The sequence below is a fragment of the Staurois parvus genome, unplaced genomic scaffold, assembly GCF_062004578.1.
Source record: "Staurois parvus isolate SC_StPar_1 unplaced genomic scaffold, SC_StPar_1.0 ptg000592l, whole genome shotgun sequence".
NCBI classification, from domain to species: Eukaryota; Metazoa; Chordata; class Amphibia; order Anura; family Ranidae; genus Staurois; species Staurois parvus.
In genome coordinates, this window is record NW_028318388.1 from 1,420,080 (window position 1) to 1,444,953 (window position 24,874).

A 24,874-nucleotide genomic window follows, 5' to 3' on the forward strand; every position below is an offset into this window, starting at 1 on the left:
ACTGATCAATCGGAAAAAACAGCATGCTGTTTGTACAGAGGTTGATCAGTAGATCGACTTCTGTACAACCAGCCTGTCTATACATGGACCAAAATGTGGCCAGTCCCTACTGTGCCAGACAAATTTTGACCCATGTATGGCCACTTTTAATAATCGTCAACTTCACATAAGGTTTGCAAGAGTTACAACTGGTTGGTGTCCGTTCCTATGCCTGTCACAAAAGCTTGTTTTTGGGGAGGTGATATCATATCACCCCTCGTCGGGGTGGAAGTATACTGCAGGGGGCTGTCAAAAAATAAAATCCAACCTTGTACAGAATATGGTTTGCCAGTATAACATATCAGTGTTTGTAATTCTTACAACACTATGGATTTTGCAAGTGTTATGACATTTTTTTTTATTAACAGTTTAAATACTCTTAGCACAAAAAAACAGTTTTGCTAGTTTTGTCTCCTCTAGTTACAGTAGAAAAAGTTACAAAAAAAAAAAAAAAATCTGTATGGCCTTGACAGCAAATATTCAAAATACATTTTGTTTTGTTAATGAGAATACAGGGCTAATCACCGATCTTGAAAGCTGCATGATTAATATTTCTCTTTCTGCTCTTGAAATTATACACCTGTATGTGAATGATAGAAGAAAGGCAATGAAAATCTTGTGCCTGCGTTAGCATGCGGTGATGGTAATCATATTTACATAGGCCAGAGGGCATCAATATAGATTTAATGGGACTTCCAAGCATAATTCTGAGAAATGACACAACTTGTAGAGAAGGAATCTGGGTAGTACGTACAAGTCAGCTGTTATGGCTCCCGGTGGACAGATGCCAACTGATATGTTCTAACGCTCCGTCACTCACAATTTATTTAAAGAATGGAAAACATCTTTGTTGTTCATTGATGAGATTCAAAATGGCTCCAAATTTTCTATAGAGGAGTGTTTTGTGAATAACAAATGTAACAGAAGACACATTAGTGAAGGACCTTTACTTTTTTTTACCTGGACATCAGGTTTGTTTTAAAGGAGAGCTACCAACAGGATAAAAATTACCCAGTAAAACTAGAGCATGGGGTGTGCTGCTGAGATGTGATGTACTTAAAGTTACTTTTAAGTTACCCAATTTTATGTTTTTCCATTTTCTGCAATCACAACATGTGGCCCAAGCACAATTTCCAACACAATTGATGCTGATGGGTGATGCTGTTGAATGACTGTTGAGAAAGAATGATCTGACTAAACTGCTTAATTCTTTATATAATAATTTACTCTCTCTATAGACATACTACATATGACCTCCTTTTACAATATATGGTCTACTGATATTCCATTGTTGACTATAGAGGACTTGGATGGATGCTTACAATATTTTTTGCCTGACATTATTAAATCTAAGGATCATGTCATCCAAATAAAATTTTGTCATCGAATATACTACACCCCACAGAGGTTACCTGAGCTTTACCCCATGGTGGCGGCCACGTGCTGCAGGTGTGGAGTGGACGTGGGCACGTTTTTCCCTGTATTGTGGACATGTCCCCTGCTCCAGACTTACTGGAGGAAAGTGGTTTAAACTATTAATACAATGAGGAAACTGAAGTTGCTCACAGGCCCTGATTTTTCTTTTGGGGATTACAGATGATCTTGAGGCTACCAGATACCAGAAGCTTTTTGTTTTTTATGCTACAATCTATGCCAGAAGGGAAATTCTTTTGCATTAGAAATCTTTGGACCCACCTACTCTTATCAGCTGGAAAACATCCCTTAGAGACACTCTGTCCCTTTATTAATTCACATACACTAGTAGGAACTGTCCAAAAATGTTATACATTTTGGGCGAACTGGATTGATGCTCAAAGTAAAACAATATGAAGCTGTCCGGCTCTTCATTACTTCTATGCTTCTTACTATTTACAATGCAATAATGTATCAAATCATATAAGTACTGTACTTGGTCTTACTTGTCAGATATGCTAGTGGCTCCAATATGTTCCTGTCCTTTCCCTCTTCCTCCCTCTTTTTGCCATCCTCCTCTTCCCCTTTCCCCCTTCTTTTTATTATTCCCTTTTACTCCTGCTCCCTGTCTTCTACATAAGACCCTCTATAACTTTACTATATTAATATTCTTAACTTTTTTTTTTACTGGTCAAATTGGTTGTCGGATTCTGACCTACTTATGTGACATGTACGACCTATGATGCTCCTTTTCTATATCTAACTCTGAATGCAATTCACTTATGTGTTCATTGTTGATTGCTGACAAATGTACCATACTCTGTTTTCTTCAATTTATGTGCTTCATTTTATTATAAAAGCTCAATAAAAAGATTCCTGATTTAAAAAAATCTGTAGGATTTAGTCACTGGTACCCTACTAAACAACTGAGTTATTCAAGGGGGTCATACGGGAGTTGGCATAACTGCCAGATTTTGTGCACCTATAGTCAAATGCCAAATGCTTTGACTGCATTGTAGAGATTACTAGATACAAAACAAAAGAAAAGCTGAAACCTTTACGGAAGAAAATGCCACTCACAAAACCAAAACCAAAGAAATTTGAAAACATGATCTTTGCTGAAGCATAGGACTCAGATTAGAGGGTGCCCCTCCCAAGTAAAGATCATGCGATCAAAGTCCTAAACTTTTATTCATGTTCAAAGCACTGGAGGGAGACTAAACAGCATTTTTTCAGAAATGATATTTTAGTCCCTCTTTATTATCCAACCTGGCAAGACTGTTAAAATATTAGCATGTAGATCTGATTTAAAATTCAATTAGACTTTGTTGACTTCCCTGAGGTGGACACAGAGGCGGACTGACAACTCATGGACGATGGAAGTCTGCAGATCTGCACCTCATTTGCTAAGGGTTAGGGTAATGGATTGAGGGGAGGGGCCTGGTTATGGATGTGGAAGGGGGGTGACCCCCATCCTGTTTTTTCTGTCATTTTTAACTGCTTCCCACCCCGCAATGTACTACGGATAGGCGGTAGCTGCAGACAAAGCGGCGTACCCGTACGTCCAGGGGCGGACTGACAACTCATGGGGCCCCCGGGCAATAGGGGATCATGGGGCCCCTGTGTCCTTGCCCAAACTCAAAAAAGCCTATGAAAAAGGTACCAGGGGCATCTCATGGGGCCCCCTACTGACCCCGGGCCCTCGGGCAGTGCCCGAGTTTCCAAATGGTCAGTCTGCCCCTGGGTGGACAATAATCAGACTTGGGAGCAGAAGCAGGGGCAGTCCACACACATGCAGTTTACTGGCTAAAAGAGGCTATACTGAACAAGTCATTTGTGTGCAGAGGTAGGTTGTACAATAACTGACTTATCCTGAAGCCATGCTTTCAATATCACATCTAGGCCTACAAGAGTTTAACTACTCTCAGGGCCAGGTTTGCCATTAGGCATAGTAGGAATGTGCCTGCGGATTGCAGAGGTAAATAGGTGCCTTTTTCAACTTACAATAGGAACAATTTACTAAGAGAGGGTTATTTACACATTAGGACTAAGAAAATAAAGACATGACTTGGGAAAATGATGGGATTCTAGCAGAAGGATGTAACTTAGGACAGCAAAAACTGTTTGCCTAGCCGACACCAGTAAAAAAAAATACAGTCCTTACTACACCATTAGGAACAGTCCAAAAAAAAGTCCAAACCTGGAAGCAGTTATTTTAGCTAATAATACAACCTGAAAGCCTACATTTGGTAAGTTCAAAGGTCACAGTAAATGTAACATCATCCTATAAAACAGTGCCATACTGCTTCCTAGAAACAAAGCCTAGGCAATATGGTGGGTGTGGTGCCATTGGAAGAAACATATCTGGTATCAAGTGACACACAGCTCTGACGCCAGCATATAAATTATAGAAGAGAGCTACAGATGGATTTCAAAGACAGAGAGCATGACTGTTTTTACAAAGGACACATTATAAAGGAGGTAGCATTTGATAAAAAACAAGGGAAAGGGGGGAAGTTAGGAGCCATTTACAAGCTGTTAGGCATGGATTGGGTTAAAAAACTGCCAGGAAAGCCATTTACAAATCACCCTTCCAGAGAAAAGCGTTGAAGGAATGATGAGTAACATGAGTTACATAGCTTAATGGTTGGAGAACTATAGTATGTTTTCAGGGAGAAAACAATTACAAATAATTATTGTAACATTTAACTGAAAGCAAATTTTAATGTCATGTTCTTCTCTTTGGTCGTTCAATATATTCATCACTGTACTTCATATACAGATTTGTAATCATCCTATTCATCATCAACACTACTTGTCAAAAGTTTTAGAACACCCTCACTTTTCCAGGTTTTATTGAAATTTATGCAGTTTAATGTTTCAATGTACACTGAAAATGAAGCATAGAACAACTAAACAATTGAACATAAAAAATAAATCATGGAATCATTTTCTTTAATAAAATCTAAACTCCATCAATACAGCCACCTTTTGCAGATATAACAACAAAGCACACCCATGGCATTCTTTCGATAATGGAAATCAAATGTTTGGAAAGTTCTTCCCAACAGAAATCCCACAAATGTGTTGCACTTGTAGGTTGCTTTGCTTTCACCTTTCTGTCTGGTTCATACCAAACTAGCTCAACAGAGTTTAAGTCTGGAGACTGTGCTGACCATTCCATGATTTGAAGCCTATGTCTTGTTCTATTCTACTAAAGTAGTTCTGACAGAGCCTGGAGGGAAATTTTGGATCAGTGCTGTAGGATGGGCAGCACAGTGGTTAAATGGTTAGCACTTCCACCTGGCAGTACTAGGGTCCTTGGTTCAAATCCCAACCATGGCACCACCTGCCTGGAGTTTGCATGTTGTGCCTGTGTGGGTTTCCTCTGTGTACTCTGGTTTCCTCCTACCCTCCAAAGACATGCTGGTAGGTGAACCCTGATGAAGTCACGAGTCAACGTGTCGGTACGTAATTTCCGGTACGGGGTGACGCACTTCCGGTAGTGGCCATCTTGCTACACCCAGTATACCATGCAGTACACCCATAGCATGTGGTGAAAGGCGATTGTTACTGGGGATACATGTGAGTGCTTTAACAACTTTTACCTGCAATTTAAATAAAAAGATACTGTACCATGGAAGGTTTCTTGCTTTATACCCTATATATGTTACCTTGAGTGGAGGAGGAGTGAATAAGCTGCGCTGAGCAGAGGTCTTTTTCCTATCCCATGGTCCCTGTGATGAGGAGTGGAGTGGAGAGGATCTGTTACTGTTTATTATAGCCCTGTGGCCCTGTGTGGGTCAATGTGTGGAGGTGAGCAGGCATTGCTGCCATTTGAGGATTTCTGTTCATTTTACACTGGAGTGAAGATCACATCAGCACAGATTCACTTGCACAGACTTTATGTTCTCAATTAACACATATATAATTTAATTGGTTTGACATTTGTATGTATACAGTGTGTTTTTAGAGATATTGATAAATAGCACTGGAATTTTTTCTTCTTAAAGATTTACTTCACAATTATCTGTAGTTTGTCACATATTCAAGGTCATGTTTCACTTATACTTGTGGAAAGAGATATTTATTTGTTTGCAATTATTTGTCACTGAGCACTATTGTGTGTGCACGGCTAGTAATATATAATATTTATCTGTATTTAATAGATTTATAGCGCATCTCTATTTACAGTTACCTGGTCCGCAAACGTGCAACTATAACGAAAAACCCGTAAGTGTTTCACAAAAAAGTGCAAGTGCAAAAACACCACACAAAAAGTGCACTTAGGGGTGTGCTGTGTCCTACCCCTAAAGGGGCTTGGACCGCTTACCCTGATCCCCCGGGGCACGAAGCTCCTGACGGGGACAAGGTTCCCACTTGGTCCTCCTGGCCAAAAGGCCTGGTGGACCACCGTTCCCTATGCCCAGCCGAAGCCGGACATTCAGTACTAGGCAAGGGGACTCTCCCGAAGAAGAGTCCTCTAGGGATCAGGGGAGGAAGGAACCGTATGGCCACACATCCTCCCCCTAGACTTCAGGGTAGGCCCGAGGACCCACACCCTCCATCCGTGAAATACACACACATAAGGCAAAGAAAAAAGTGACAAACGTGGGAGTGCATAATAAATAAATAAAGTAAAGTAAATAAAATAAAAAAATGGTACCGTGCCGAAATGTGCACAGACCAGGCCCTGAGGCCCGTAGCAAAAATTGCCCTGGACTTAGCCAAAAGACCTGGTCCTTAGGGCGCTGTGCAAAAAGAGGTGAAAAACAGTGACCATGTGTCATCTTCACACCGTGGGGTCCCACACCCAAGTGTTACTAGTGACACCCCTGAGGCGACTACTCAGGGGGCACTGAGTTTGCGGACTTTTTGCGTCCCCAGCCCCAGGCCAGACCAAGGTAGATCCGTCCAAATCAGGAGGTACTGGGTCCTTCCAGTCTTCTCAGAGGAATTACTCCCGGGGCCCCAGCTTAACTCGTGGCGCTCCCCGGTTTCTGTCCCTCCGGTACTAGCCTTCCGGACCCCCATCATACCAGTGAGGGTACTATACAACAACCATCCCCGCAAAGCTAGAATGGTCGGGAGCACCCCCACTGGACACTGATAAGAACAGATACTACACTTGATCTTAGCCAAAAGGCCGCCTGGTAGGTGAATTGGCTCCTGCCTAAACTGGCCCTAATGTGTGTATGTATGAATGTACATTAGGGACCTTAGATTGTTTGCCCCTTGTGGGTTAGGGAGTGATGCAAATGTACAATATATACTGTTTATGAGAAGTGCTGCATAAATTAGCAGTGCTATATAAGTACCTGTAATAAATAATAAAATAGGTATATTCCAGAGGGTAATGCATGGTGCTGCAAAATGCTGTGATAGTAGTTTTGGTTCAGGGTCCCACTCACTCTCTGCAAGTCACCGACTCTGGATCCAACAAAAGAGCCCCAGACCCTCTATATTTGACAGTTAGTGGTTCCAGCTGTCAGATGTGTCGCATACGCTTTACAGGAGTCACCCTACAAAAGGATGGCTAAAATTAGGCCCCTTCCACACAGGGTGGATTCTGCCAGGAGTCCGCCTGCTCAGCAAGGAATCTGTCCACTGATCCCCTTATGCAGAGCAGACAAACAGACATGGCCCCCTCTCCTCTATGGGTGGTCAGATGTTATTGGACCAACATGTACACCCAACTGCCACCTGACCTGATCCGCTAGAGGAATTGGGAATGGATCTCCATCCATCTTTTTTTAGCGCATCAGATTGGATGTCGGCAGGTGTAAACGACCACCGGAGGCTGGACGCAAAAAGAAGAGGATTGGGGTTTCTTCTGTGCAAAACCATTGCACAGAGCAAGTAAGTATAACATTTACAAAAATGAATCTTTTCTAAGAATCACTTCAAGCTTACCATTTCTAGATTGATTTTACAAATCAAGATCCCACTGCTTTACAGGTTAACCTTCTACCACTGGGTAATTAATATGCCCATTGGATTATACTTCAGGGACAGTGTACTATTTTGATGTTCCCACTATCCCTCATTTCTACGAGGGTGGAGATGTGGACATTCCTGTACAAAATGTACTGTAATTTGTATATGTGATATCTTTTGATCTGTCTCAATCAAAACAAAGTGAAAGAAGAATGTATTAGCCAGTGCTGCTTTGAGGGTATTCTATCTAGGCCGATTCAACAGAAAGTGCCCTCATAATCAAGTTACTGATCAATTAGATTTGATTTTTTTTATATAGATGAATGATATTTATATGTTCATAGCATAGTTCTAGTTATATTTTATATATAGCCTTAGTTGGAAGAGAAATAAAATATACATGAAAAACAAAAATTGCTTTCAGTTAAATTTTACAAAAATTATTCAAAATACTTACAATTAAATTATAGTTCCTTCCTATAAAACATACAACTGAGAAAGAGTTATTATGACTTTAAAAACGCATAAGCAAAATGTTTTTTTTTTTAATTTGTTTACTTTTGAATAATTAAATGTGACACAAAACCAAATTAGGACTGGAAAATGAATTAAAAGGAATATTTGTTGCTAGTGCAATTTTAATTAGTCATTTCGTTAATCCACTTATAAGTATCGTTTATCACTTGTTTCAAATATTGTGTTCAGTTTAAATAAACAAACTGTAGAATTTACCTTGTTAGATGATATTGACACATTTAATTGTTCTATGACTGTAAAATTGGCTGGCATAAATTCCTTTGTGACTGGAAGTGAAAATTTGTATCTGTCATTTCAAAAGGCACACATCTCCAGGCATATATCTTCCAAAAACAATGGGATTGATTTATTAAAACTAAAGCACTCATAATCAGGTGCAGCTGTGCATGGTAGCGAATCAATTTCTAACTTCAACTTGTTCAGTTAAACTTTGACAATGAAACCTGGAAGCTGATTACTTTCTATGCAGAACTGCACCAGATTGTAAATTGTAAATAACCCCCAGTTTGTCCTGTGCAGCATTGGGATCTACTAATGTTTTTTAATGCGATTTGGCCAAATATGTCCTTAGATTTTGTAGTTGCATTAATTAATTTTATTCAGGCATTTTCCTTTCTTTTTACCTGATGATCCTGCCAGTAACACACTTCCTATTCCTAATCTAGTCTAGCTCTTGAAGAAGTCCCATTAAACATGATACTAGAGATGTCAAGGATGAATCGGGACTCCTCAGCATGGAGAAGAGAGAAGAGAAGCTGACCCCTGGAAACACAATTACCGGTATGCTGTCACAAAAAGGTCAAACCATATTTGAATGATGAGGAATCCCTGTAAACGATCCAGATGGTCCAATAATCTCTATAGGCGTTCTATTGAACATGGAGCCGGGCTGTTAAATGCTTTGGAAAAAGGACAGTTCAGAAAATCATGCCTGCATCATAGGGGTATGTGTAGTGTTCCAGTCCAAGGGGATCACTGCCCTAAGAGTTACCTTGAAAAAGCTGAGAAGACCCTATTAAGCAGTAGACATGGGACCTAGATACAAAGAAAGGTTCATTACGGAGCCATGGAGCAGAGCTAATAAGCCAACAACATGTTAAAGGTAGGAACAGGGGCGGACTGACAACTCATGGGGCTCCCGGGCAATAGGGGATCATGGGGCCCCTGTGTCCTTGCCCAAACTCAAAAAAGCCTATGAAAAAGGTACCAGGAGCATCTCATGGGCCCCCTACTGACCCCAGGCCCTCGGGGTCAGTCCGCCCCTGGGTAGGAATATGAAAAGTGACATACAAAGATGTGCTTATCAGTCTGCTACTTTTCCTTCAAAGTCCATTAACAGGCTGGGGTGCATAAAAGAATGATTTCTGTGGCTATCTACAGTGGGGATCGAACGTTTGGGCACCCCAGCTAAAAGTTTGTATTAATGTGCATAAAGAAGCCAAGGAAAGATGGAAAAATCTCCAAAAAGCATCAAATTACAGATTAGACATTCTTATAATATGTCAACAAAAGTTAGATTTTATTTCCATCATTTACACTTTCAAAATAACAGAAAACAAAAAAATGGCGTCTGCAAAAGTTTGGGCACCCTGCAGAATTTATAGCATGCACTGCCCCCTTTGCCAAGCTGAGACCTGCCAGTGTAATGGATTGTTCTCAATCATCGTCTGGGAAGACCAGGTGATGTCAATCTCAAAGGTTTTAAATGCCCAGACTCATCTGACCTTGCTCCAACAATCAGCACCATGGGTTCTTCTAAGCAGTTGTCTAGAAAACTGAAACTGAAAATAGTTGACGCTCACAAAGCTGGAGAAGGCTATAAGAAGATAGCAAAGCGTTTTCAGATGTCAATATCCTCTGTTCGGAATGTAATTAAGAAATGGCAGTCATCAGGAACAGTGGAAGTTAAAGCAAGATCTGGAAGACCAAGAAAAATATCAGACAGAACAGCTCGCAGGATTGTGAGAAAAACAATTCAAAACCCACGTTTGACTGCACGATCCCTCCAGAAAGATCTGGCAGACACTGGAGTTGTGGTACACTATTCCACTATAAAGAGATACTTGTACAAATATGGTCTTCATGGAAGAGTCATCAGAAGAAAACCTCTTCTACGTCCCCACCACAAAAATCATCGTTTGAACTTTGCAAATGAACATATAGACAAGCCTGATGCATTTTGGAAACAAGTTTTGTGGACCGATGAGGTTAAAATTGAACTTTTTGGCCGGAATGAGCAAAGGTACGTTTGGAGAAGAAGGGGCACAGAATTTAATGAAAAGAACCTCTGTCCAACTTTAAGCATGGGGTTGGATCAATCATGCTTTGGGGTTGTGTTGCAGCCAGTGGCACGGAACATCTCACGAGTAGAAGGAAAAATGGATTCAATAAAATTTCAGCAAATTTTGGATGGTAACTTGATGCCATCTGTGAAAAAGCTGAAGTTAAAGAGATGATGGCTTCTACAAATGGATAATGATCCTAAACACACCTCGAAATCCACGGGGGATTACATCAAGAGGCGTTATCTGAAGGTTTTGCCTAGTCTTCACAATCTCCTGACCTCAACATCATTGAAAATCTATGGATAAACCTTAAAAGAGCAGTGCGTGACAGACAGCCCAGAAATCTCAAAGAACTGGAAGACTTTTGTAAGGAAGAATGGGCAAAGATACCTCAAACAAGAATTGAAAGACTCTTGGCTGGCTACAAAAAGCGTTTACAAGCTGTGATACTTGCCAAAGGGGGCAGTACAAGATATTAACTCTGCAGGGTGCCCAAACTTTTGCAGACGCCTTTTTTTTGTTTTCTGTTATTTTGAAAGTGTAAATGATGGAAATAAAATCTAACTTTTGTTGACATATTATAAGAATGTCTAATCTGTAATTTGATGCCTTTTGGAGATTTTTCCATCTTTCCTTGGCTTCTTTATGCACATTAATACAAATCTTTAGCTGGGGTGCCCAAACTTTCGATCCCCACTGTATACTGTCCTAAAATGAGAGATAATCCTCTTATTTTTGGGATATGTGATAGACTAAGTTATATGAATACCATCTGTTCCAGAAAGACTTTACTGCAGCCTTTTTCAACAAGTGTGCCTTCAGGTTTCTTCAGGAGTGCCTTGATAAAAGGCCTAAAAATTGCCCAAATATTGTATACAAGCCAGCAGGTGGATGAAGTCTGCCTTTTAGTTACAGAAAATGACAGGTTTTCATTGTGCATCTTTCTAGCAGCCGGTGACATAACAGCCAATCATCACTTGCCTGATGAAGGGGTCCTGCGCGGCTCCAAAATGTTGCACTTTTTGTGATGTGATCTTTTTGGAGTAAAAGCCTTTTTTGGACTATATTGGAGATCTGTGGTGTGCTGGAAAATATGTATGTTTGCTTATGATGTTTACAGTCCCAGCTGGTAGTTGCTACAGCACCCTCCATTGATGAGCCATACTTTCAGGAATATGTGCGTAGGCAATAAAGTTATACACTGTATCTGCTTTCTTAATTTTGCAACCCTGGTGGCCAATCAGGCATGGGTTTATCATTACATTGTGCCCTTAACATATGGGACACGACCGCCATCGATTATCGCATGCCTGACGAACGGGTCCTATGTGGCTCCAAAACAGTGCACTTTTTGTGATGCCATCTTTTTGGAAGAAAAACCTTTTTTGGACCATACTGGAGATCCGTGGTGTGCTAGCAAATACATACATTTGAAAACAACCAATGATGTGAACAGTTGATAAGAAGGACACCGGGCACCAGCACAGCATCCTTTGCTTTCCCCTTCCCTGCCCCTCTCTGTAAGTACTGCGGTAAAATTAGCTAAGCGAAACAGAGAAAGTGAGGGAGAAGAGAAACAATGGAATACTAGGCAGACATTGCTGCATTCTGTAAAACAATTTGTTTCGTTCTTTACATCTTGTAACATGTGCCTCAAGATTGTGCAGAATTTGAAAGGGTGCCTGAAGATTATAATTCTGCACAAAGGGTACCTTGACTCAAAAAGATTGAGAAACACTGCTTTACTGTATTATGCTCAGATTCAGTTAGAGCACCAAGACCTATATGGTCATGATGTCTCATTAGATCCCAAGCTCTACTCCACATTATTATTATTATACAGTATTTATAAAGCGCCAATAGTTCGCTCAGCGCTGTACATTACAAAGGGGGACAGAACATGTGACAGAACAATACCAATACAATGCAAAACATGAGGGGATTGAGGGCCCTGCTCTTTCGAGCTTACAATCTAGGAGGGAGGGGATGGTGGTACAGGAGGAGATAGCTGTGGGGGATGGAGTGGTAGGAAGAGTGGAGGAGGTCGGTCAAGTTAGCAGGGGGTGGGGTAGGCTTCCCTGAAGAGGTGGGTTTTCAGGGTGCGCCTAAAGGAGAGGAGAGTAGGTAATAATCTGATGGGTTGGGGCAGGGAATTCCAGAGGATGGGTGACACCCTGGAGAAGTCCTGGAGGCGGGCATGGGAGGAGGAGACCAGGGAACTAGAGAGAAGAAGGTCTTGTGAGGAGCGGAGTGTGCGTGCTGGGCGGTACTTGGATATTAGGTCAGTGATGTAGTTCGGGGCAGTATGGTGGACAGCTTTGTACGTCAGTGTTAGGATTTTGAATTTGATCCGTTGCGCAATCGGAAGCCAGTGGAGGGATTGGCAAAGGGGGGTGGCAGAAACGGAGCGGTTGGAAAGGTGTATTTATAAGCCATGGTTTGCACACACTGCATTAATAATGGCCAAAACAGCTGTATGTAGTTTAGAATACGTGGCAATATTATATTTATATACACCAGAGGCTCTGGGTGTGTATCTGGGTGTTGGGGCATAAAGGAATCATTTGTACGGCTCTGTCCACTGTCCTGAAGTGATGGCTAATCCATTGAAATATGTGAGAGAATGAGATACATGTATATATTCTATTCTAAGAAGGCTTTAATGGGCTTTGCATGGATTTGGTTGGGGGACTTTTTAATCCCTTTACTCTTTTGTCACCATAACCTATATGGTTGTAGTGTCTCAATGTATAAAGCTAACATGAGATTAAAGTGGTTCTAAAGGCTTGCTTTTGTTTTCTTTAAAATAATAAACACATCACATTTACCTGCTCTCTGCAATGATTTTTTACAGAGCAGCCCCAACCCTCCTCTACTTGGGTCACCCATCGGCGCTTCTAGGTTCTGCCCCTTGCCGGGTGCCCCCAGAGCAAGCAGCTTGCTCTGGGGGTACTCGTGCGTGCTTGCTCCTGAGCCACCTCTGTGTGCCTATGGGACACACAGAGGGCGACTCAGTCACGCCTTCAGCTCCCTCCTCACTGGCTGTAATTGACAGCAGTGGGAGCAAATGTCTCCCTCTGCTGTTCCTCAGCCAAGTAGGAGCGAGAGAGCAGGGAGATCAGCTGTTCTCGTGCACATTGCTGGATCGAGATGGGGCTCAGGTAAGTATTAAGAGGGTGGGGGGCTATGCACTGAAGGTTTTTTTTACCTTTATGCATAGAATTCATGAAAGTAAAAAACCTTATGTCTTTACCCCTGTGTTGTTTAGTACTTTTAGTGTTTTGCACTACAATCCACTTAACATGGCTTTCCATGGATTGAGTTCACATCTGTGCATCTTGAGCCAGAGCGTTTTTTTGGAAAGGATGGGGGAATTTTTTTCCAGCAGCAGATTGCATCTTGCATGGAATGGACGTCAATGGACCCACAGCAAAAATGCAAATGTTAAGGTTTTTTTGGGGGGCTAATACGAAAGTATGAAAGTTCTGTTCATGTATTGCACTTTTGATGCAACTTTGTTGCTTCGGAGTGCCAGAGGGTGTAAAGCTGCATCAAAGTCGCACTACACGAACAGAATTGTCCTTCTTTCCTATTAGCCAAAAAAAAAGCAAAATGTATCAAACACACATTAAAAAGTGCTTGTTCACAAAAACACACCAACCTCAATCTGCATAGATTTACTTATTACAGGTACTTATTAAAAGGTCCTACCTTTTCCCTGAGGTTATGTTACTCCATGTGCTGGCGTCCATCTTGGATTCTGCTGTGCATGGTGGGAATCCTTTTATGCCTTCAGGTCTCTGTGGTCCATCCCCCAGAGGGGTGTGGCTGATGACATATAAGCCTGTGGCCCGCACATGCTCTTTGCACTTGTGTCTTGTGTCTTGGTGTTGCTATTACTCTGTTCTGACTCTCGTGACTCTCCTGGTATCTGATTCGGCTTGTGACTCGACTATTCTTTGTATTCTCCTTTGATCTGACCCTCTGTTGCTCTGTTTGATCTGACCCGGCTTGTCTGACTACTCTTTTGTGTCTTCCACCAGCTACACGCCATTGGCGGCGGCCATTACCGCAGCTGAGGTGTCTCGGGGGCCGCGACCTGGTTCCTGGCTGCGTCAAGTCCATCCCCACCATCAGGGGCCCTGGTGAAGGGCAGCCTGGGACTTAGACTCCGCGCCCTGAGGGACTTCGGTCTGTGGGTGGTGGTTGTCGTCAGCCAGTGCGTTACATTGTTAGGCCTGCCTGTCCGTTCCTTGGCTCCTGCCCTGACACTTATATAGAACTGTTAATTTACAAAGCGCTTTACACATATATATATATATTATACAGTCACATCAGTCCCTAACCCTCAAGGGGCTTACAATCTAAAGTCCCTAACTTACATTCATTCATACACATACTAAGGACAATTTAGACAGTATCCAATTAATCTACCAGCATGTCTTTGGAATGTGGGAGGAAACCAGAGTACCTGGAGAAAATCCACACAGGCACAGGGAGAACATGCAAACTCCAGGCAGGTGGTGCCATGGTTGGGATTCAAACCAACAAGCAGAGTACTGCCAGGCGGAAGTGCTAACCATTTAACCACTGTGCTGCCCATAGATGTGGACCTAGCTTTCAAATTACTTTAATTTTCACTGATGAGGAGAAATGTGTGGTTGATACGCAAGCAGGGGCGGACTGAAAACTCATGGGGCCCCCAGGCAATAAGGGATCATGGGGCCCCTGTGTCCTTGCCCAAACTCAAAAAAGCCTATGAAAAAGGTACCAGGGGCATCCCATGGGGCCCCCTACTGACCCCGGACCCTCGGGCAGTGCCCAAGTTTCCAAATGGTCTGTACGCAAGTCATAATTTCCTGTCTACCTCTACTGCTATAGGCACAGGCCTACAATTTCTAGGGTTGCCACCTCATCTCTTTAAACCCAAACGCATTAATTACAGATTCTGTGGCAATTAAACTCACTGGGTGTCTTATCTGCATTAGATTAGCCTTAGAACCTGGGTAAATATTATGTATTCAGGTTTAAAGGGATGAGGTGGCAACCCTAATAGTAAATCTGATCTTGGCAAGCACATATAAAAGAATGCCAGGTACATTATTTTATATGACTCTGAAAAATATTTCTGGTTTACCTCTTTTTCAACTAGCACATTTCTATTCTTAGATGTTTCCAGACACTAAATAAATGGTATGTGCTGTATAGAAATGATTCAAAACCTGCTGAAATGGGATCAGCTATGTAAGAGTAGAATAACAGTTCATTTTCATCAAAAAGCTCATCAATTCCTTTAAAGTATTTTAAAATTTCATCAAATGGTTTGTGGTTTGTTCCCCATACTCCTTTGTGAATCCTAATACTTTTGTTATTAAAGTGATTCTAAACGCTAAACTTTTTTTTTTTTTTGCTCCTTAATGCATTCCATGAATTAAGGGAAAAAAAATGCCCCAATAACTGTCACTCCCCTAAACCTAAACATTTACCTGACACCTCTCACAGTTCCAGTGTCCTCATGAGTGCAGCCTCATCCTCTTCTTCCTGGCTCCTGCTGCTGCCATTCAAACTCCTGTGAGAAGGGAGCAGGAGCATGGCTTGCTGGCTGTGTGTATCTATGGATGCACACAGCCTGGCCAGGAAAAATGTCCGCACAGGTGCCTCCTTAGCACGTCGCTTACTGGGTACTCAGAAGAAGATGGCATGGACAGCAGCAGTGGGGGAAAACCAAAGAGGAGGTAATCGACCGCTCTGTGCAATATTGCTGCAAAGAGCTGGTAAGTATAACATCTTTTAAAGTAGCCTTTAATATAACTTTACAGTAATGGGTTAATTAACCAGCACACAGTATATTACATTAATATAGGAAATGACAAGAGGCAAAAGAATGACTAATATCGCAGAGAAAAAAAAGATAAATTACCTCAAAGCAGATGTTATGAGCCCTGTGGCAGTTCTGCTGCCTCTCATTGCACGTGGAGTACTGCAGCAACTGTAAGAGCAACTGTAACTACCCAAAAAATTCTCTTTTTTGTATTACTGATCATCTTAAAGCAGTATTAAACACAAAAGCAAACATTTATTATATTGCACCTTACCAATTCTTAGATGTGATGGGTGCATTAGTTTTCTTTTTAAACTTTCTTTTTTTTTATTTTCCATTGCTGATCTAACCAGTAAGACCCCTTTAACACCCCTGTCAATGTTTCACTCTAACATTCATGCTTTGTAGTTTCAGCTATTCCTGGAGTCTGCTAGTTGGTCTCTCAGTCTTCAAACATTTGTGTACTTCACATCACAATAACCAGGTTTTTCACCACTGTATTTTCTGGTGGACATTTCGGTATTGTGGATTTCTGAGTCTGTTTTCTAAGTATTCTGTTCTTTCACTTTCTTTTTTTTTGTTTGTCCTTCATTATGCTGTGTGTTGTTTCCCGGTCTTTGCGGCCTTACTGTTTCCTCCCACGGCTGTTTTTGCCATCTATCCCTTGGTTGGTCTGGTCCGCCTCACAATTACAGAATGGTGTAGATCGGTTGGCACATCCTTGTCATACCTTATGTGTTTTGACCAGCATCAAGCTGGCTTCTTTTTTCCCTTTTTTAACTTGTGGGTATATCATGTGCTTTTAATGGTTCTTCCCCCACTAACAACCTGGCCTTTTCCTTACACTGGTTTATGAGTTCTTACATCTCCTGAGGAAGCAAGTGTTGTCTCGTGAAACGTGGCAAGATTTTTTGCAAAAGCTCATTTAATATGAATCATTTATGACGTTGAACAATCATGCAACCATGCATATTCCTTAACCCTTTGAGGACCAAGGGACGTATTTGTCCCATGTTTTTAATTGCGTGTATCATCTGATTAAAAACTTAAAACTTTTTTTTTTTTGTTTGAGTCAAAACATTAGTTTTTATCAACAAACAACAAATGGATCTAGCTTTTTGCCAATTATTTCATGAAATGGCTTAGTTACAGCAACTGAAGTGTATGAACTTTAAAAACAAAAAAATTGATTCTTTTGGCATTCCAAAATCTTACGGTCCTCAAAGGGTTAAGTAGATAATTATTTTATATTTATCAATAAAGGTTTTTACACCTAATGTGAACTTGTATATATGATGATCCTTATGAAAATGTAAAATTCTTTTATCTTTATCAATGTGTCTCATAAAGTCCCTTGGGCACTTCTGTTCTTGTATTATTGCAACTTTTTGGGTGGACCTAATCAAATGATCCATGTATCCCTATCAGGGCTGCTGTTAGAAACTGCGGGGGCAAATACAACCAACATGACAGGGCCCCCTCTCCACAAAAAAAACCACAGGTTACTATGTTTCAGGTATGAATGAACACAGTGAGTGATCAGTACCAATCACTCATTGTATTCATTCAGGAAGGAAAGGGGTTGGTAAATGTGACATTTACCAGACCCTTCTCACGTTCTCCATGCTGAAGGATTCTACTGTGTGCATGCAGCTGCCAATGGGAAGGAGAGGAGGGAAGCTAGTAGCCTTGGGGGGTGGGGGCACACAAAAGGGGGCAATTAGTGGAACCGACCCCTGTATGGCTCTCTATGCAGCAGGTAAAAGCCAGTGGGAAGGAGAGGAGAGAAGAAGCTGCCTTTTAGCTGCTGCAAAGAGAGCCATACAGAGGATGGGCTCCAGTACTTTCCCCCCTGCCTTGCTGATCTTCTCCCTGCCCACATCTGATTCACCCAGCTGCCTAGGCCCCCCTGATGGCCTGGGCACCATATAGAACGACTGGTGGTACCCCCTTATCCACGGCCCTGATCCCTGTGAACCAGATTGTAAGCTCTAACAAGCAGGGCCCTCTGTTTCCTCTTGTACCAAATTGTATTGTATCTGTAATGCCTACCTTCATTATGTAAAGCTCTGCGCAAACTGTTGGAGCTATATAAATCCTGTATAATAATAATAATGAACCAGCAGGTATACATGGACATGTTCACATTGCCTACCTCCAATCTGATCTGATCTGCTAAAACAACCCGAAAGGGATCCATTCCCCTCCATCTATGTAGATCAGAGGGTGGTCATGTATAAAAGGACAGTATCCGTATCTGTCAGGCGCCCGCTCTGCTCAGCACGGGATCAGTGGACAGATCAGCTCCTGAGCAAATTGTATGAAAGGGAACTTTGTTGTTTTTCAGCAGAGCATGCGCTCCTGCAGATGTAGCAGTTAAAGTGGTGAATAGGGATGCTTTCAATGGTCAGCTTTTATTAATTTATGTAAAGTTTTTATTCCAAAAGGAACCAACTGTTTGCTGTCCCTGCCTATAAAGTATTAGCTGGAGTTTGGCTTTGATAGTATATTAAAATCTGCTAGTGCATCTAGCACTCTCCTCCCATTAGTCTAACAATCCTACTGTCCAAATGTGTCTCTTTTGCTACTTGCTAGTGCATTTAAATCTGCTAGTACATTTAAAACTACCCTCCCACCACCCAGACTGACAATGCTGCTGTCTGCTGTGCCTCCTGTGCTCAATCACCCAGACTGTAGGCACTCAAATACGGGAGATGTATTACTGGCCAGATCATCCTGTGAAAACAGAGGTTTCATAGTTACATAGTTAGTCTGGCTGAAAAAAGACAAAGGTCCATCCAGTTCAACCAATAATAAAAAAAAAAAAAGTTATAATCCTATACCCATAGTTGATCCAGAGGAAGGCAAAAAAACCCCAGCAAAGCATGATCCAATTTGCTCCTGCTGGGAAAAAAATTCCTTCCTGATCCCCAGTGAGGCAGTCGGATATTCCCTGGATCAACGTTACCTATAAATGTTATATCCAGATATATTCTGTGTATCTAAGAAAGAATCCAGGACTTTTTTTTAAGCAATCCACTGAGCTGGCCAGAACCAACTCTTGAGGGAGTCAAATCCACATTTTCACAGCTCTCACTGTGAAGAAACCTTTCCATGTTTGGAGATTATATTTCTTTTCCTCCAGACGTAAAGAGCGCCCCCTTGTCCTCTGTGATGACCTCAGGGGGAATAACTCTACACAGAGTTCACTATATGAACCACTGATGTATTATACATGGAGATCATATCCCCCTTATGTATTATACATGGAGATCATACCCCCCTTATGTATTATACATGGAGATCATATCCCCCCCTTATGTAGTAAACATGGTGATCATATCCCCCCCTTATGTATTATACATGGTGATCATATCCCCCCCTTATGTATTATACATGGAGATCATATCCCCCCTTATGTATTATACATGGAGATCATATCCCCCTTATGTATTATACATGGAGATCATACCCCCCTTATGTATTATACATGGAGATCATATCCCCCCCTTATGTAGTAAACATGGTGATCATATCCCCCCCTTATGTATTATACATGGAGATCATATCCCCCCTTATGTATTATACATGGAGATCATATCCCCCTTATGTAGTAAACATGGTGATCATATCCCCCTTATGTAGTAAACATGGTGATCATATCCCCCCCTTATGTATTATACATGGTGATTATACCCCCCCTTATGTATTATACATGGAGATCATACCCCCCCTTATGTATTATACATGGTGATCATATCCCCCCTTATGTATTATACATGGTGATCATATCGCCCCTTATGTATTATACATGGAGATCATACCCCCCCTTATGTATTATACATGGAGATCATATCCCCCCCTTATGTATTATACATGGAGATCATATCCCCCTTATGTATTATACATGGTGATCATATCGCCCCTTATGTATTATACATGGAGATCATACCCCCCCTTATGTATTATACATGGTGATCATATCGCCCCTTATGTATTATACATGGAGATCATACCCCCCCTTATGTATTATACATGGTGATCATATCGCCCCTTATGTATTATACATGGAGATCATATCCCCCTTATGTATTATACATGGAGATCATATCCCCCCTTATGTATTATACATGGAGATCATATCCCCCCTTATGTATTATACATGGAGATCATATCCCCCCTTATGTATTATACATGGTGATCATATCCCCCCTTATGTATTATACATGGTGATCATATCCCCCTTATGTATTATACATGGAGATCATATCCCCCCTTATGTATTATACATGGAGATCATATCCCCCCTTATGTATTATACATGGTGATCATATCCCCCTTATGTATTATACATGGAGATCATATCGCCCCTTATGTATTATACATGGAGATCATATCCCCCCTTAATCTCCTCTTCTCAAGAGAGAATAAATTCAGAATAAAAGAAGTCTAAACACTTACATTTAGAATTTCTGTACGAAAAAAGTATTTTTCATATACAAAATCAGCCACGGGGGATACATCAAATCCAAAATGTAGACAATACACTTCTTGAGCAAGACATTTAGACTATTTAATACATTCAAGTGAAATGAAGCATGCTGAAAAACATTACAGCAGCAGACAGCAAGAGCCTCAGAGCTGCAATAGTAAGGGATTAAAACCCATCTCCAGCCATTATTTTCTTTTTTCGTTTCGTATAGAGTAGGGAAGGAATAGATAATTATCTTCCATCAGGTTTTACATTCTGTTTGAGTCCTTATTGAAAAGATATCAGATTTTTAACACTGGCTTCACACTTCTGCACTATGGTAATATGTGATAAATCATGTGTTCTACTGAAATGCATAATAACACATAATCTTCCGAACCGCTGACATACTGTATAATTGCGTATTGCAGTTCGGAAGTAGTTAAATGCAGGAAGATTATGTGTTATTATGCATTTCAGTGACGTGGTAAAACACATGGTTTATAGCACATTACCTTTACCATAGTGTATAAGTGTGAAGCCCGTGTTAAAAATCTGACATCTTTTCAGTAAGGACTCAAACAGAATTTAAAACCTGATGGCCTGATACCTGCAGTATTTTTTTTAAACAGCATGCAATTTTCTAGAATGTAAAAGCAACCCAAGCTGCTAATTAGCTGCTGGATCACTTTTACAGGCAGCAGGAGGGATCATCCCAACCCCTCCTTCCCACCACCCTATGGTACCTCTTCTGGCTCTTTGTCCCACCGGAGAACCTGCAACTGAAACCGGATGTTTTCTGGCTTACAATACAGGTGATTGTGGACCGGAATGCCCCTGATCATCAATATGGTATAGAAAACTGGAAGCAACAAATATTTTGTCACTTATGATTTTCGCACATGTCAACTGCCATTTTTGGCTTGGGAAAGCATCTGAACCCACCAATCTTGGTGTGATCAGATGCTTTTAAGGGCAGAGGAGAGATCTAGAGTCTACTAGAACCCAGATCTCTTCATAAAGAGTACCTGTCACTGCCTAATATCACAAGGGGTGTTTACATTCCTTATATACATATATATGCAGTATATATATTGAATATGGCCAAAATTGTGGCATTTCAAATATATGGCAATATATTTGGGAAGAATATTTTTAAAATATATTTCAAATATATTTTTCTTCCATATGGGACAGGTTTAGCAATCCAAAAAGAACAACCTCCTAAGCTCAAGAAAAGTGTTCCGGCAATGGTGGACCTCAGATCTTCAACAACTCAAGCTTTGGCAAGACTTTGCAGCCCCCCAAGGACTGGGAAAGCCCAAAAGCAACACTGGAACATTTTTAAAAAAGGTACACCAGCCTTGTGCACTACCTTTATAGATCTTTTTTTTTGAGGTAATAAGATAGATATACAATCACAGACAGCATAAATTCTCAGATCCACCGTGTCCTGGTCCACTGCGCAAATCCCATCCATGGAAAGAGGGGACACCCCTTGAAATGAGTCAGTCATTTTGAGTATCTTCACATGGTTGTGATACGTTCAATGGACCAGGCCATACAGGACACTGTGGATATTGATGAGCTTGAGATTTTGTACTCTTTGTGAGTGTATATGTGTCTTATTATGTCAATAAAAGGTAATATGCAAGGCTGGTGTGCTTTTGTTTTACAGACTTAGCAATACTCTTTCCATATTTTTCAGCCACATGGGAACAAATGTACTTCTATAAGAGAATTTGCTTTGAATCAAATTTATTTTTTTAAGAAAAAAAAGCCCTACATAACACATTCTGTAAATCTAAAAATAGATAAAGTGAGAAAGATATGCTGATTTATTGAAAGGAGTCTCTGGGACAGTTTGACCCACACAAAATAATCTATTGAAAGAAGTTATAAGCCTTGTCATTTGCTAACAATGGTTATTCACTAGCGGTGTCCTTGACTTACAGCAACAATGAAGTTTTATCTGCTTTTAATGCAGACACCTTTTATGTGCTTCAAATTTATTTTGTATACTAGTCAATAGGAAAAAACTAACATACATGACTTGTTATTTTTTTTTAAAAATCCTGCAGGTTTTATTCTCTAGACCAGTGTTGTAATTAGATGTATGATGCAGTCAAACAGAAAAATGTTGTAGCTTAAAAATAAAGCGGCATTAAACCCAAAAGCAATCATTTATTATATTGCAGCTTACCAATTCTTAGATGTGACAGCTCCGTTAGTTTTCTTTTTTAGGATTTTTCTCTTTTGATTTAAACTGGTGATCGAGTCAGTAAGTCTGCAATTCTGCAGATGTAAAGAAAGAGAAAAGGGGGCGACCACTAAGTGTAGCATTAAAGATATCCATTTTATTGAAAGACTAATGGCAACTCAGTCATTAAAATTTGGTGAAAAGCATATCGAACGTAGGAAAAGCAGAGACAACTTTGGACAGCAGCCTTGCCAGTCTGGAGGGTGGGGGAGTGTTAGATACACTGGCAGATTTAAATACACTAACACATGAAAGCCAAACCCTAGCTAATATTTTACAAGCAGTTACAGCAACAGTTTTGTTCCTTGTGAAATCAAAGTTTTATATAAATAAAAGCTGGTGGCTGAAACAGCGGGATGATGCCACAACAGGAGAAACAGCAATTTCCTATGTTTGATATGCCTTTCACCATATACTACTCAGTGAGTTAACTGTCTTTCAATAAAGTGGGTGTCATTAATACTACATCTCTTGGGTGCCCCATTTTCTTTCTTTATTACTACAGAGACTGCTTTTTACTCTGGGGTGCCTGCTGTGAAGAACACAGCACCTGACTCCTGCCCTTCTCACCAACTCGTGACAAAGGACTGTCACTTACATAATGCCGCTGTCAACTGCAGAGATTTTCCAGCTTGTGGGACCATGATCTAGGTGCCAGCAGCCTGAGAGTGATTGTCACTGGGTTAAGTTAATTAAGCACTTAACCCTTTAAACTGCCACCACCAATTTTTTACTGAGAAGGAGGAAACTCACAATCTTAGCAATGACAACTATGATTATAGAATAAACGTCTGTAACACGCACTGTCACCACAGACAGGTGTGTTCAGAGATTTATACTACAGAAGCACTTTAAGAGATAGAGATTAGTTTAGTTTGCATTAAAATAGACAATTTCAGTACTTGTCAAAATAGGATTTACTAATGGTGCAAATACATTATTTACAGAAAAAAGGTGTTACACAGAAACAAAGAGACAATAATGCAACAGAGAAATAAAAAGGAGTTGAAAATGAAGAATACTTAATGCTCTGGGTTGCAGAGTCCATCGAATAAGCAAAAACAGTACAGTTACTCTCTCAAGGAGAGTGCCATGGAATGCGGAATATGTCTCTTCATCTTTGAGCCGTCAGAGCAAGGTCATCAACAGGTAGCATGGCTGACCGGTCTAAGGTGCTGGCTTAAGGTTCCATTCTCTTTGTGGGTGTGGTTTTGAAGCACACTGCTGCCAAGCTTCTTTTAACAAGCACCTCTCCTCAAGGGCTCAGGCGTCTCTGAAGTTTCTGCTGCACCTTACTGGAGTTCGTTGCCCAATGCACTGGAATCTCAAAGGAGAGTTACCTCTCTGGTTTAACAGCTTTAGGAAACTGAATTCAAGGCATGTGTTGGTTGAGAAATCTTCAAAAGGGCAAAGGCTCTCATTTCGGACTAGCTGCAGGTGCTCCAGGTATGTCCACGGCCTCATGTCTCTCTGCCTTTTAGTCATCAAGAAGCAGCTTTTTATGGGTAGCATGGCCGAGCGGTCTAAGGTGCTAGATTTAGGCTCCAGTCTCTGGGTTGAATCCCACTGCTGCCTTGGCTTTTTAACAAACGCCCAACCTCGACAGCTCAGCCGTCCTTGGAGTGCCTACTGCACCTTTGCTGGAGTTCATTGCCCAGTGAACTGGGATCTCCAAGGACAGCTACCTCTCGGGTTCAACAGCATCAGGAAACTGCATTCATCGCATGTGTTGGTTGAGAAAGCTTCCAAAGGGCACAGCTCTCATGGGATTACTAGTAAAATGTTGTCAACATTACAAAAGAAGTCCAATTTAATGAGACTAACTCCTCTAAGCTATATTCCACACTCACACTTTAGGTGTGGACGGCAAAAAAACAACCATCAGTAATGAAAAAGGGGCCATGGTTTTTTAGGAGAGTGCCAAGCAAACTTGCCAGAATGCTGCACCAAAGTCCACTCTCAAGCGTAAACCCACCACAACCTGCGGGAGCAGGTTCATAAATTTGCATCTTGGCCACCTGTGTCAGACCTTAACAACCATTTCATCATGAATGATATGGTGAATACTTGGGGGTTTGAGAGTTTTGACGCATCTCCAGTGCAAGCTGTGA

General features: G+C 41.1%; 1 protein-coding gene across 1 annotated transcript in view; it reads right to left on the minus strand.

Moving 5' to 3' along the window:
- Positions 1 to 24,874, minus strand: part of ANKFN1 (ankyrin repeat and fibronectin type III domain containing 1) — a 925,115-nt gene that overhangs the window by 616,249 nt on the left and 283,992 nt on the right. The gene's annotated exons all lie outside the window — the stretch shown is intronic.